The sequence below is a fragment of the Dermacentor albipictus genome, chromosome 8 (genome assembly GCF_038994185.2).
Source record: "Dermacentor albipictus isolate Rhodes 1998 colony chromosome 8, USDA_Dalb.pri_finalv2, whole genome shotgun sequence".
NCBI lineage: Eukaryota > Metazoa > Arthropoda > Arachnida > Ixodida > Ixodidae > Dermacentor > Dermacentor albipictus.
The window spans coordinates 12,832,216-12,847,013 of NC_091828.1; the positions used below are offsets into that span (position 1 = coordinate 12,832,216).

Sequence of the window (14,798 nt, forward strand, 5' to 3'; positions counted from 1 at the left end):
TTTCGGTTTTCGACCGCTATTGTCACTGATCATAAGGACCATTGTCAGTATCTCTTGCCACTCGCTAGATGACGGCACAGTACGCTTCGCTCCGTCCGAACTCTCAGTTCACCGCCGTTCACTACCACTGCCGTTCGCCGTCCTCGAGTTCAAAGCTGGCTCCTCTCTCATGTGCGTCTCAAACCCATCGACTGCACCAAGTACTTTACGCCGCCGTGAAAGCCTTGGCAGAGCAGAGCCACTGACCTCATCTTCCATTTTCGACACGATGGACGACTTCACTTATCTTGCTGGTCTCGAGGCATCGCCTCCTCAGTCACGGCCGCGTTCTTTTACGTCAGTTATTGCCAATAACTTTACGACAACGCAGCGCGATGAACTTCTTAGCTTGCTCCAAGGCTTCTCTTCTTCTTTTGACTGCCAAGCAACATCACTCGGCCGCACAACGACTGTTTCGCACATTATCGCCACCGGGAGCCATGCACCAATTCGACAGCGTCCCTACCGAGTATCAGCGAGTGAAAGACGCGTTATCAATGACCAGGTGAACGATATGCTCAATCGCGGTGTCATCCAGCCTTCTAGTAGTGCTTAGGCATCACCAGTCCTCTTAGTTAAAAAGAAAGACGGCACCATGCTATTTTGCGTCGATTATCGAACGCTTAACAAGATTACCCGAAAGGATGTATACCCGTTGCCACGTATTCACGACGCACTTCGCTGTTTGAATGGAACGGAGCTTTTTTCCTCCCTAGATCTCCGCCCTGGCTACTTGCAGGTGCCCATAGCAGACGCTGACTGTTCGAAAACAGCGTTTGTGACGCCAGGCGGCTTGCATATTTCAATGTAATTTACAAAAGCAACCTTTACAAAAGCAACGAAATCCCAATAAAGAAATGCGTCAGGCAGGGAGATACGATCTCTCCAATGTTATTCACAGCGTGTTTACAGGCGGTATTCAGAGAGCTGGATTGGGAAGAACTGGCGATAAGAGTTAATGGAGAATACCTTAGCAACTTGCGATTCGCTGATTGTATTGCCTTGCTTAGTAACTCAGGGGACCAATTGCAGTGCATGCTCAATGACCTGGAGAGGCAAAGCAGGAGGGTGGGTCGAAAAATTAATCTGCACAAAACTAAAGTAATGTTTAACAGTGTCGAAAAAGAACAGCAGTTTACGATAATTAGTGAGGCAGTGGAAATGGCAAGCCAATACATCTACTTAGGGCAGGTAGTGACCGCGGATTCGGATCATGAGATTGAAATAATCAGAAGAATGAGAATGGGCTGAGGCGCATGAAAATAGAAGGTATGTGCGTGTGTTTGGAGGGGGTGGGTATAAGATTAGGGCGGTACGAAAAGAAAAACGTACCAACACCGTCCTCTAGACTAATTCTTTGAGGTACCGTAACAAAGCGTATTATGCATAAAGTTCATACAACTAACTCTGATATTGCTACATACGCCTGGTGACGCAAACTACATATGCCATGACTCGCATTCGCTACTGCACCGGATTCCCTCCATATTCTTCTGGTTAATCGTGCTCACTGCACCGATGCAAAATAAAAATTATGGGTGCAGGTGCCTTTAAAGCACCTCAACCTTGCGAGGCCGCGCTGCCCGTTCTAGGGGAGCTGTTTGTGCGAACACTCCACTGGCAAACTCCTTCTTCAGCGGCCTCAACCTACATACCGTTCTGCTTCGAGGTTTGATCCCCCCCACTGTCCCTTGGATGCCCTGGAGTTCCTGCGCCGCCTGCTTTATTATATTCTCAGGCGCTCTCCTTAGAATTCCGTTCGTCGGTACCACGTGCCCTACAGCTGGATCAGTACTTGTAGAAAAATTATCTATCGTCGCGACACGAAAAGCACCCCGCAACGGAAAAAGCCCACAGCGGCTTCTGCAACATACCGCGCCCATGCGAAGGGAATTACGGAACGCCAATGAGGAAACTTACCACAACTTCGAGCTCCTAACTCGTAACCTCGTCAAATGACACTACAGCAACAGGCATGACCGCGGAAAACCGCATACCACCGGAAACTTCAATGGATCATCCTTCGGTTGCATAACTGCCACCTGCACGGCCCCGATCGACCACACCCACACCATCCTGCTACATAGAATAAAGAACCAACTTATGAAGCCCAAACCATGGCTACACGCACACCACATCACCACACTACAATTGAGACGCCATGCTGCTACGGTTGCCAGTTTGAAACGGACTACTATCACAAAGTTTAGCAAGCGTCTCAGTAGCTGGCAACCTCTTTGCGTAGCAACATGGCGGCACTCTTGCGGTTCTCGATGTCAATGCACGGACCCTATTGGTAGCTTGTCCTCTAGACTCAGTATAATCACTCTATGTTACTATGTTACTCTATGGCTGACTCTGGTCCGTGGAGGAAGCGCCCCGTCTAGCACCCAACGTTGCGAGGCGCCGCGTCGTGGTATACCGCGACGCGACAATAACAGCTCCGACCCTACAATAGTAGGGTCGGTGCTGTTATTGTCGCGGCCTGACATCATAAGTCACAGGCCCTTGCACGTAATAATGCTGCTGTTCTCGTTCTGACAAAGCGTCGTGACGGTGATTTAGATAGATAGATTTATTTCTCTCAAAACAAAGTACAGAAATGAGAGAGGACGGAAGGGAAAAAGCTCCCGAATGCAGCTTGAGGACCGCCCACGCCCTGCAGAGCAGCAGTGTGGTGAAAAACAAAGGCAATGCGACAGGTTGCAAAGTGTACATAGAAACAGAATTCAATATCACAATACTCGTAATCAATTGCATAATTGTAATTTTACACGCAATCTTTTACATTGTCATGATTTTACACAATTAACGCAATTACACAATTTCTTCGCCAATTCCCATTACACTATTTTAACGCCAACGTAGAAAAAAATACCGATAAATAGAATTCATTCAAGTCCGCTACAATGCACTATCATACAGTTACACAGGTGAGCTATTCGTTCGAAGGGTCGAAAAGATTTAGCAATTCCATGAAAGTTTGTGTAGAAAGCAACCTAAGAGAAAAACGATTATCTTCGAGAACATTTAGGTACCTAGGCAGATGGTACGATAAAGATTGTTTGCGGTATTTGGTGCGACCTAACGGTAGGGTCTATGACATAGTGTGACGTATATAATATGTAGGTTCATAACGTACAAGCTGAAACATTGTTAGCATAAGGTTATGGTTCGTTCCTACAGCAGTTTTGTAAATGCAAAGCAGTTTGAACACATACAACGTAGTAATATTTAAAATATTGAACTGCCTGAAATATTCTCCGGTGTGAGCATTCCACGGTATATTAGCTCTCAGCCTTACCGCACGCTTTTGTACAATTAGAAGGCGCTGTTTATTGTGTTGTGTCGTTGTACCCCAAACTCTGTCCCAATAAGTAATCACTGGCGGTATGTATAAATTATAAATGAGAAGTTTAACCTCTGTGGGAAGGGTTAACCTATGTTTACATAACACGCCATTTAACCTGTTCATTTTAGCACGAATATTTTCAATTTGTAGGTCCCAATTTAGTGTCTCAGAAAATATAACACCAAGAGATATAATACTGGATACAATATCAATCTTGTCATTACCTAATAATAGTTTAATATCAACACTTACTATTTTATTTCTTGTTCTATATATCACAGCCTTTGTTTTATTTGTATTAACCTTAAGACAATTTTTATTACACCAGTGACGCAAATGTTCCAAAAATTGGTTGCCACGGATAAATAACTGAGCTAGTGAGTTTCCTGTGGCAAGCATTGTAATATCATCAGCATAAGCTACGAGATGAACCGGAAAGGGGGTATGAAAAAGTTCAATATATGAACTAAAAACAACAAATGCCCTAAAATGCTTCCCTGTGGTACACCGGATAAGATTGGCTCAACATCTGATGAGGTTTCATTTAAACGCACCATTTGTTTACGGTACTTTAGGTAAGACTGTATTCAAGCAAGACTGATGGCCCTAAAGCCATAGTGACTGAGTTTCTGAGATAATAGAAAGCGGTCAATTAGATCAAATGCTTGGAATAGGTCTATCTACATCCCGAGAACAAGAAGCTTTTCTTCAAAGACGGAAATTATAATTTCTTTTTGTTTAGTCAATGCCATCTCAGTCGATCTCAGTTTTCTAAATCCAAACTGGTAGTCAGAAAGAACAGAATGCTTAGTTAGAAAGTTAGTCAACCGGCAATGAATAATTTTTTCTAATGCTTTAGACAGTACTGGAAGAATTGATATTGGTCTGTAATTGGGAAAGTCAAAAACAGATCCGCTTTTATGTATGGCAACAGCCTTTGCGATCTGCATTTGTTTCGGGAAGACGCCGGTACTTAAACAAAGGTTATAAATACATACTAGTGTCGGGGCTAATAAGTCTATAACAAATTTAAATGGTTGGATTTGAAAACCAACTTTATCCTTGGATTTACTCGACCGGAGGTTCGAAAACACGAATATTATTTTAGATTCAGTAGTTGGAAACATAAATAAGGTTTCGTGAACGCTTGGTGCCGCACAGGCATAACCGACAGGGACATCTGGTGCCACACAAAGTGATTTTATAATATTAATGAAAAACCTATTAAACTGGTTGGAAAGTTCCTTTCCGCACAGAACTTCGCCTTCTTTTTCAAAGGAAGCAATAGGACGGCATGACCGGAAATTAAGCAAGTGATTTAGTCGGTCTCATTGGTCTCGGGCACTGTTTCTCGAAGCGGGGTCGAAAAGATGGCTAAAATATTCCACTTTCGCCCTCTTCAGTTTTCCGTTTAACTTATTACGGTATTTCTTATATGCGCCTAATTTTGCAGGGTCTCGAGATTTTATGCACTGCGTAAATAACTTGTCTTTTTTTTAATTTCACGAATTAGTCCTGCCGTTTTCCATGGTTTTCTAGTTTTGCATTTTCTTGAGTGCCTCAGAGGAAAAGAAGTGTCGTAAATAGCTTTCAGTTTGGATAGAAAAGCATCGTAAGCTGTTTCAGGGTCATTTATTGATAGGACGTATTCCCAGTCAGTGGCGGAAATCGCGTTCCGAAAGTAGCTCAAGGTGTTCAGATCAATGAGGCGATACTTGAAATCATGTGGTTTACGAACGCCATCTGGTGTAGCATTGTTAACGAAAGCAAAGATTGGGAGGTGATCACTGATGTCACAGGTGACGGTCCCTGCATATATGTTAGACTTACCTGCATTTGTGATGATAACGTCGATACACGTTGTCGTGGAGCACGTAATGCACGTCGGGGCTTCGATAACGTTGCAAAACCCATAGGCATCAATTAAGGCCACAAGTTCCTTTCCTGGCTTCGATACACATTTCATATCTATGTTCACATCACGCGACAGATAAAGCAATCTTCCATTAGAAGACGCGTAACCAAAATGTGCTTCTAGCGTTTCAAAAAAAGTGTCTAGTCTTGCATTAGGGGGACGATACACCACACTGAAAATGCTACTATGGCTTTCTACAGTCAATAGCTCAAGATCTTCCGTTGAAAACGTAAATTGCTCGCTTTGATCAACACTTATTGCATTACGAATATTCATCGACACGCCCCCACCTTTGCGACCGGATCTGTTAAGGTAAAAGTGCTCATAACCATATGGAGCAAAATATTCAGATTCATCATTATACCACGTTTCACTGAACATTAGCACACTAAAGGAGAAACCCAGAGATTCAAAAAGTAACTGCAAATCTTCAAACTTATTGTTAATTGAGCGACAATTAAGATGAAAAATTCCCAGTGTATTCTCATTTGCAAACTTCTTGAGAACCGAAGGAGCTAGAAGTTCGTGACAATTCATCAGAACGATAAGTTATACTAGATCGTTTTAACGAGGTCCGCACTATTGATAACGTTTAGCAGCCTGCTTTTTTCTTCTTTGCTTGCGAGTATTTGGCCACCGCGCTCCCACACGAATTTACAGTTGACCTCCCATCACTTACTGGTTGTTTGCCCAAGTAGACGCTTCCGTTCAGGCCACAAGTGCTCGTTGATGTAGATAGGGGTAGCCACAGTGAAACCGAGGTCATAACATGTGATCCTTTTCTTTCTGGCTTTCTCAAGGACATCATCGCGTTTCTGGCGGTGAGCGAATTGCACAATAGCGTTCATGTTCATTGAACAGCCAGGAACTGACACTCTGTGACACAGTTTCTACATCAGTGGGTAGGATAAGCTCTCCAATTTTATCGCCGATTTTGCCGAATAACTCAAGGAGGTTTTCTTCGCGGTTCATAGGAATTCCTTTTATTTTCAGGTTGCGGTTTCGCGAGTACTGTTCGCACTCCGTGTTTCTTATGTCTGCTTTGTTAATTGAACATTCAAGAGATTACATTGTTGTTTTAAACTTTCATTTTCTACCCGTAAGCGTTTGTTTTCATCCAACACCTTCTTGAGGTCCACGGTCATTTCATTCAGCTTTTGGTCTGAAAAAGGCAGGCTCGCCTTAATCTCCCTTAGTTCACTGCGAATATCACGTTCAAAGGACTCTCGAAAAAGCTTCAAGTCATTTTTGATTTCATTTTTCAGGTCGTCAAGCGCAATACTCAACTCTTTGCTTACTTTTGACATGATGAAAAACAGTTAGCAGACAGATTTGACCCCCCAATGGCAGCAGTGGCGTGCAAAGGTCAATATGTATTGCGGAAGCCGCAATTGCCAAGCACCGACCTGCAGTAGGAGGGAAGACGAACCTGTGAGCCGCCCACCCGTGCTGTTCACGCCACCGCTGCCATATGAGGGAAGCCGGCCAGGGCTGCTGAATTTGTAGGTGTATGTCGATGAGGTCACCGGTCTGTCCAGTGGAAGCGGCGAGGGGTTATCACGCAGGCAATGGATGGTCCTTGTCCGGAAAGTCGGCCCGATAATGTTGATTCAGCGTTGTAGACAGTACCGGGTCAAAGGCGAAGACACGGACGAAATCCTGCAGTAGAAGGGAAGGCGAACCTGCGAGCCGCGCACCCGTGCTATTCACGCCACCGCTGCCATATGAAAGAAAGAAATAAAAAAGAAAAAAATAGAAAGTCTAGTGGCAAACGGGAGCTATGAGTACCTGTGCCTGCGGGCCGAGCTCTTCCCGGAATATTTGTCGGATTGCTGACTTACTAATATCTTATTTTATTTATTTCGATACCGTAAAGGACCAATGCGGGCATTACATGGGGGGGGGGGTGGGAATAGATCAAAGAAAACTCAACAATGTCCAACAAAGAATATAAACCGCTGAAGACAGAAATCAACAAGTTAAGAAGTAAGGTACAAGTCAATAGGGGAAAAATGGCTAGGAGCAGGTACGAAAAAATGCACATGTAGCAAATCCCACACAACAAAACAAAAATCGCACCTTCAGAAGTTACAAATATGGCATCTAACATTTCACGGAACGTTACGGCCGACACGCATACACTGAAGAAAAAGCGCACATCATTCTACATCATTCTACATGCAAGATCGAGTGACTGGCTGCCATCTAGCTTGCAACTGTCGTCACATTGGCTAGCCTGTCAAACTTCCGCGTAACGCGCCTCGTCTTACGTTGCTCTAAAGTGCGACCATACCGAATGATGTCGGCGATGGAAGCTAGGGTATTTTTGATGAAGAAACAGCTAACATCCTCGGCGACTCCTTTTAGGATGTGCCGGACTTTGTCTTTCTCAGACATTCCAAAGTCCACCATCATAAACAGTTGTATTCCTGTCTGAATGCAGGTTGTGCAGGTTTCACCTGGCAGTTGCGCGCGTTGCAGCAGCGTCTGTCGGGCGCCCCTTTTTTTCGCTGCAGAGTCGCCGAATCATTTGTAGATTTCGGAAACAAATATGCCCATGTTAACGTTTCCTCGTGATTGTCAAACCACACTAACGCAGTATCGGTTAGAAAGAACAGAATGTTCGAAAGCTGAGAAGCGCTATTCCACTTGTTGGCCGCACTCACCTGTTTATAATACATGAGCCATTCATCGCCTGTTGTCCGGTTTTCCGGTGAAGGGGTGCGTATCTCTCCGTTGTTGAACAGAACTGGTCAGCGCAACAGCTGGAATGGGCCGTCGTTGTTCGTCTGCGTCGTGGGACATGGTAAACTCCGGTGGATTCGGTGGAAGTCCAGCAAGGCGACGGCTCCGTCAAAGAACTTGTGGTTGAACCAACGTCTTCGGGTGCGATCACCCGGCACTGTCCATCACAAGTGTTACCAAGAGTTGCGACAAGACGAGTTAATAACAGCAGGTCGATGATGGTGCTAGCGCAGTCCGGCATCCAAAGCAGTTCGTTCTCTTCGTCCTCTGTTCTTACTATTTTTCGTATCTCTGTCAGAATATGATCGCCTACAGATCATGGCTATAAAGTTGTGCGAAAGTAAATCAATCCCTGCATTCTTTCATTCCACTGACCAGTGAGAAATGGAAAATCATACCAACTTCCCTGTCACAATATATGTGTGTTCCAAGGTGCACTTAGAAATTACATTGCATGGTTTATTGTTTTTCCCGAACATTTACTTGTGTTCTATTTAAAGTGTACATACATGTCCCTTGGTTTTCTTTGTTTGTGTGAAACGTTTAATGTACTTTGCCTGCAGTATCTGTCTGTTGCACAGGTTAATACGTGTGAACTTATATTGGGTCAGTTTCCCTCTGTAACAGTGCATTGATATCGAAGAGGTGCAAATAAATAGATAAATTGTAAACGAGTGTTTTGCATAGTTCAGCTGGTAGCGTCAAGTGTAGAGATGAAGACGACTCAGAGCAGGAACAGCTGCTAGGCTGAGCGGCTGTCTCTCGTGCCAAGCATTGGCGATCCCGCTGACTCAGTGGTGGCACTGCAGGTGTCGAATGGACGATATGCCGGCCTCGTAGGTGTTCTCTTCTTTTTCATTACGATAACCCCCGATGCAAAAGCAGAGCCATCCTGGCGACTTACGACTTGGAGGCGAGCGGGTCATAGCATCATTGCACGCAGTGAACGTGCACAAAATCTCGTCCACGGTGGTGCCTGTCGGATGTCGCTGTGTGTGGCTCTAGGACATAGTTGTCCGCATAGGTGCGTTCGGCCATCTGGTAGGGTCCGTCATACTTCGAAAGTTTTGTCGAGAGTCGAGGAAATGCAAGGCATGGACAAAATGACAAGTGTGCCGTAAACGAATTTCGGGTTGGTAGTGTCACCATCACAGTTGCTATTTTGTCCTTGTTGGTCGGTGGACGTGAAATGTCCGGCTAACTAACGGCATTTCTCGGCATATCTGGCGACGGTTGAAACGGGAGCAATTTCTGACACCTCTGGTTTATTGCGTATGGATACGGAGTAACACCACGTCAATAGTATGGGAAGGATCGCCACTGCAAAGGAGGATGTATGTTCAAAATCCTGCTGTACTTTGTGCAGCCTCATTATATGCGTGCGCGACAAACGGGAGAATGTTGTCCCAGTTTGTACGATCCAATGAAACGTGCATGATGAGCATGTCACCAAGGGTCCGACTGAAATGCACCGTAAGCATAGTAGTTCGAGGATGGCACACCATGGTGGTTCAGTGTACAACGCACATTGAGCAAACATAGTTTCAACCACCTGCGAGAAAAACATAAGGTATCTATCGCTCAGCACTTCCCGAGGTGGGCCGTGGAAATCGGCAGTCGGCCTTTTCTCTCCACCATATCAGTCTTCACGTTTCTCTCTCACTTTCAATTTCTTTCTTTCTCACATTCACGCTACATGGGAGGAAAGGCTGCAGAGAGCGTGATTGTCGGTTACTACGCAAAATGCAGGGCCGCACAGATAAGACGGAACGTGGCAAACACCCAGACAAGGCATTCCCCAATACAATACTTGAGCTCTAATAGGGAGTGCACGCGGCCGGCACGAGCAACAACGCGATCGGGGACACGCTGAAGCTGGGCCAGTACAACGCCAACACCGTGACTACTGGCATCCGTGCGCAATTTTGTTGGGGCATTATGGTCGAAGCAGGCGAGTATCGGTGGTGAGATCAAATGCGTGATGTCATGAGAGGTGGTGGTAGATTATGGCCTTCGTCACAAGGGTGCGCATTTCTTCAAAAGATCAGTGAGGGGCCTGGCAATGGCGGTAAAATCTTGGACAAAGCGGTGGATAAAAAACACAGCTGAACAAAACTGCGAACGTCTATGGCTCACTTCGGAACCGGAAAGTCTCGCATGGCACGCATTTTGTCTGAGTGAGGTTGTACTCCAGAAGCGTCGGCACGATGGCCCAAAACCGTAATTTAACGTCGGCTGAAACAATATTGCAATGAGTTCAGTTGCTGCCTGGCCTTACGAAAAACGACAAGTATCATTGAAAGACGTTCAATGGGAGTATTAACTGTCGGTGAAAATACAAAAACGTCGTCGAGGTAGCAAAGGCATGCGAACGATTTGGAAACCTGAAGCAAGGAGTCTATCATACGCTCAAAAGTGGCCAACGCATGACTTAATCCAAAGGGCATAACTTTGAACTTGAAAAGACCGCGGGCTGTTATAATTTCTCTCTTATCATTGTCCATATCTTTGGTGGCTATCTGCCAGTATTCAGATGGAAGGTCGACAAAGGAGAAGTAATTGGCACCGTGGAGACAGTCAAGGGCGTCGTCGATTCCTGTCAATGGGTACACGTCTTTCTTAGTCACTTTATTTAGATGGCGGTGGTTCACACAGAAGCGCAATGTCCGGTTCTTCTTACCCAGAACCACCGATGACGCCCACGAACTTGAAGAAGGCTTGAATGTGTTCTCATCGAGCATCATTGTAATCTCTCTTTTAATTACCAGGCGTTCTGAGATACTTGACTTGCTCCGCGGGGAGTAGGGGCACCATCGCCGGTAATAATGCGATGTTTACCAAGCATCTGGCCTAAGGACCGATTGCCAAAGTCGAAACCATCCCGGTAGGAAAACAGAACACGGTAGTGGTCTTCGGTTTGTGCAGGTAAAAGGTCCGTTGCAACCATAGGCTGAATTTTGGCGTCAGCACAAGGAGCAGATTTCGGAGACCTGGTAGGCTCAGCCGCAGCGTCAGGTGAGAAAAACGCCACTTGATGGCCATCAAATGCCTCAACTTGGGTGAGGCATATTCCCTGCGGCACAATCTGCTTGGTTAAACCGAAGTTGACGACGGGGATGCAAGTGTAGTTGGTCGTGATAGTCAGAACTGTGTAAGGTACGGCGACATCATACTGCAGTCGAATGTCGGACAGCGGAGTGATGAGGTACTCTCTATCAGGAACGGATGGCAAAGACGACAGTTCGATATATGTTAATGATTTAGGTGGCAGTCGAACGAACGTGGCGGGGCTTAAGCGGCGGGGAGTGGCAGCATAAGTATTCGCAAGAGTAGGCAGTTCTAGGCCGAAGGGGCTGGCCGAGCAGTTAGTAACAGCCGAATGCGTTAAGATGAAATCAAGGCCGAGAATTAGGTCGTGCGGGAAGTGGGCAATCACCCTTAAAGAAACGGTAGAGTGGTGGCTGGTGGTGCTGACACGAGCTGTAGACATGTAGACGAAAGGAATGGCACATTCTTCCGAAACACGGACTACGTGTGGTGACGCAGGCGTGAGAAGCTTTTGAATTCAGTGAAGGAAGGCAGCGCTCACAACAGATAAGCGAGCACTTGTGTCGATCAGCGCAGTGACAAGAGTGCCTTCTACGTCAACTTCAAGAAGATTCGGTTTTGTAGGCAAATTGAACAGAGCATCTGAAGGCAAGAGCAATATCGCACCTTCACCTCTCGAAGATGTAGTTCGTAGCTTTTCGGCCAGTTGTCGGATAGAATGGACTGCGACAAAAAGCGACGGTGCTGGCGTGAGGTCGGCAAACGACGTCGGGGTGAAGAGGATTGGCCGTATCGAGGATTGGGAGAACAGGCGTCAACGAAACTAAGATCCTGGCGACAAGCATACGGAGCAAAAGGTACACAATTATGGTTATTATTATATGACTGTTGTATTTCTGAGACGGAGTTGGCCATGAGCTGTGGCAGTGACGAGCCAGGTGGCCAATGCGGAAGCAGCGGAAACCGATGGGCCTGTCGTCATCGTTTTCATCATCATCATGATCGTCATCATCAGCCTGGTTAAGCCCACTGCAGGGCAAAGGCCTCTCCCATACTTCTCCAACTACCCCGGTCATGTACTACTTGTGGTCATGTTGTCCCTGCAAACTCCTTAATTTCATCCGCCCACCTAACTTTCTGCCCGCCGCCTGCAACGCTTCCCTTCCCTTGGGATTCAGTCCGTAACCCTTCATGACCATCGATTATCTTCCCTGCTCATTAAATGTCCTACCCATGTCCATTTTTTTTTATTTCAACTCAGACGTCCTTAACCCGCGTTTGTTCCCTCACCCAATCGGCCCTGTTTTTATCCCTTAACGCTACACCCATCCTTGTTATTTCCATAGCTCATTGCGTCGTCCTAAATTTTAGTGGAACCCGTTTCGTAAGCCTTCATTGCGATTTTATTGCTTTCTTTATGGAGGACGATGGTGGATGTGTAGCCGCTATAGATATCCTTCAGTATTTTTACTGAAGGATATCTTACTATCTTATCCATATTAGTAATGATATTGCCGGCTTTGTCTCTTAACGCATACATCTGATTCTTGCCTATTCTTAGTTCTTGACTAGCATGTCCACATTTCATATGATGCCAGGGTTAGCGCATAGTATGAAGTCTATTTCATTTTTAGTCTCACCATTCGGCCTCGTCCACGTCCACTTTCGGCTATCCCGCTTGCGGAAGAAGCTATTGATTATCCGTGTAATATTCTGTTCTGCAAACTATACTAATAACTCTCCCCTGCTATTCGTAGAGCCTATGCCATATTCCCCCACTGCGTTGTCTTCAGCTTGCTTCTTGCCTACCCTGGCATTGAAGTCGCCTATTAGTATAGTGTATTTTGTTTTGACTTTACTTATCGCCGATTCCACGTCTTCATAGAAGCTTTCGACTTCCTGGTCATCATGACTGGATGTAAGGGTGTAGACCTGTACGAGCTTCAATTTGTACCTCTCATTAAGTTTCACAACAAGACCTGCCACCTTCTCGTTAATTCTAGAGTTCCTGCATGTTACCAGCTATAACCTTATTAATTAGAAACCCGCCGTGGTTGCTCAGTGGCTATGGTGTTTGGCTGCTGAGCACGAGGTCGCGGGATCGAATCCCGGCCACGGCGGCCGCATTTCGATGGGGGCGAAATGCGAAAACACCCGTGTATTTAGATTTAGGTGCACGTTAAAGAACCCCAGGTGGTCAAAATTTCCGGAGACCCCCACTACGGCGTGCCTCATAATCAGAAAGTGGTTTTGGCACGTAAAACACCATAATTTAATTTAATTTTTTATTAACCAGAAATCCGACTCCTAGTTCTCGTTTGTCCGCTAAGCCCTGGTAGCACAGGACGTGCCTGCTTTTTAGCACTGTATATGCTATTCTTCTGCTCCTAACCTCATTATCAGGTTCAGATTCCAATGGCGGCCTGTCGGGATCCAGGAATTCTTAGCATCCTCTGCTGCATCACAGGTCTGACCGCCGCCGTGGTCAGTTACTTCGCAACTGCTGGGGAATGAGGGCCGGGGTTTGACTGTTGTATTCATATAGGAGGTTGTGGCCAAGTACTGCACCAGGTTGGCAAATCCTGCTCTGGTGAGGCAGTGCGCTACCGGTTCTGGCTACCGGGATCATGCCGCACTCCAGGCCTCTTTGTGCAATTGTATCACCATGCGGATTCTTAATTTTTTTTTATCCGGTGGAAAATTGTGCGGCACCGGGATTTCAACCACGGTCCTCTTGCACGCGAGGCGGATGCTCTACCCCTACGCCACCACTGCACCTTATCTGTGTACTATTCGGACGGTGTAAAGGATGTGGCTGGAAAGGATTGTCGAAGATGAGGATGGCCACGAGAGAAGTGCAGTATGCTGGGTTCGTGGGTGGATGAGCATACGGACATGAAACCGATGTTTTTAAATTCCTGTCAGACAACGGCATGGATCATAGCATTTGAGGCTGTTGATGGATTGGTGGGCGTCGCTGAGTGGGATAGCGAATAGGCGATCTCGAGTACGCGGCGAATGACACGAGTAACGTTGCCACATGGGTTTGGCTGGCGGGGATTGGCTGCCCTCGGAAGTCGACGTAGCTGCGGTATTGGGCAGGCAGAAATAGTGGGGCGTGATGCACACGCTGTTAACTTTATCGAAGCATGGCATCATTTTATGATGACGCCTATACAAGAAACGTTCCCGAAAACCAGCAAATTGAAGGCGTCGTCGGTGATACTATTTAATACGTTCATTGCCTGTTTCAGACATCTTGTCAATAGCTTTGCGGCAAAGAGCCAGGATGACTTATGTGTATTAGACGTAGCACTTTGTGCAGCTTTCAGCGCATGTAGCAAAGGCCTTATTTTTTTGCTGCGACCATGTGCTCAAATAGATCACCGAACAGTTCGCGAAACTTTTCTCGGAAAATGTCCCAGCTTGTTAATTCGTTTTCGGAGGTCGGTTTCCGCAGGCATGGGTGCCGGTCAGGTAAAAAGCGGCGTCATATAGTAACGATAGTTTGCTTTTTTTCTTTCAGCTTTATAGAACTCTTTATATTGAACCGAGACATCATGTTGAACATGGCTTGTTTGAAATTTTTAGATACCTGTTTATATGGGATTCATGAAAAAGAAGTGTCGGAAATTTTATTGCTTTTGTGTTACGAACTGCGTTTCAGTGAACATGGCTACCAAGGCTGTTTTTGTTGCA

At 45.9% G+C, this 14,798-nt stretch overlaps 1 protein-coding gene across 10 annotated transcripts in view; it reads left to right on the forward strand.

Annotated features, from left to right (window-relative positions):
* Positions 1 to 14,798, forward strand: part of LOC139048619 (microtubule-associated serine/threonine-protein kinase 2-like) — a 705,675-nt gene that overhangs the window by 345,806 nt on the left and 345,071 nt on the right. The gene's annotated exons all lie outside the window — the stretch shown is intronic.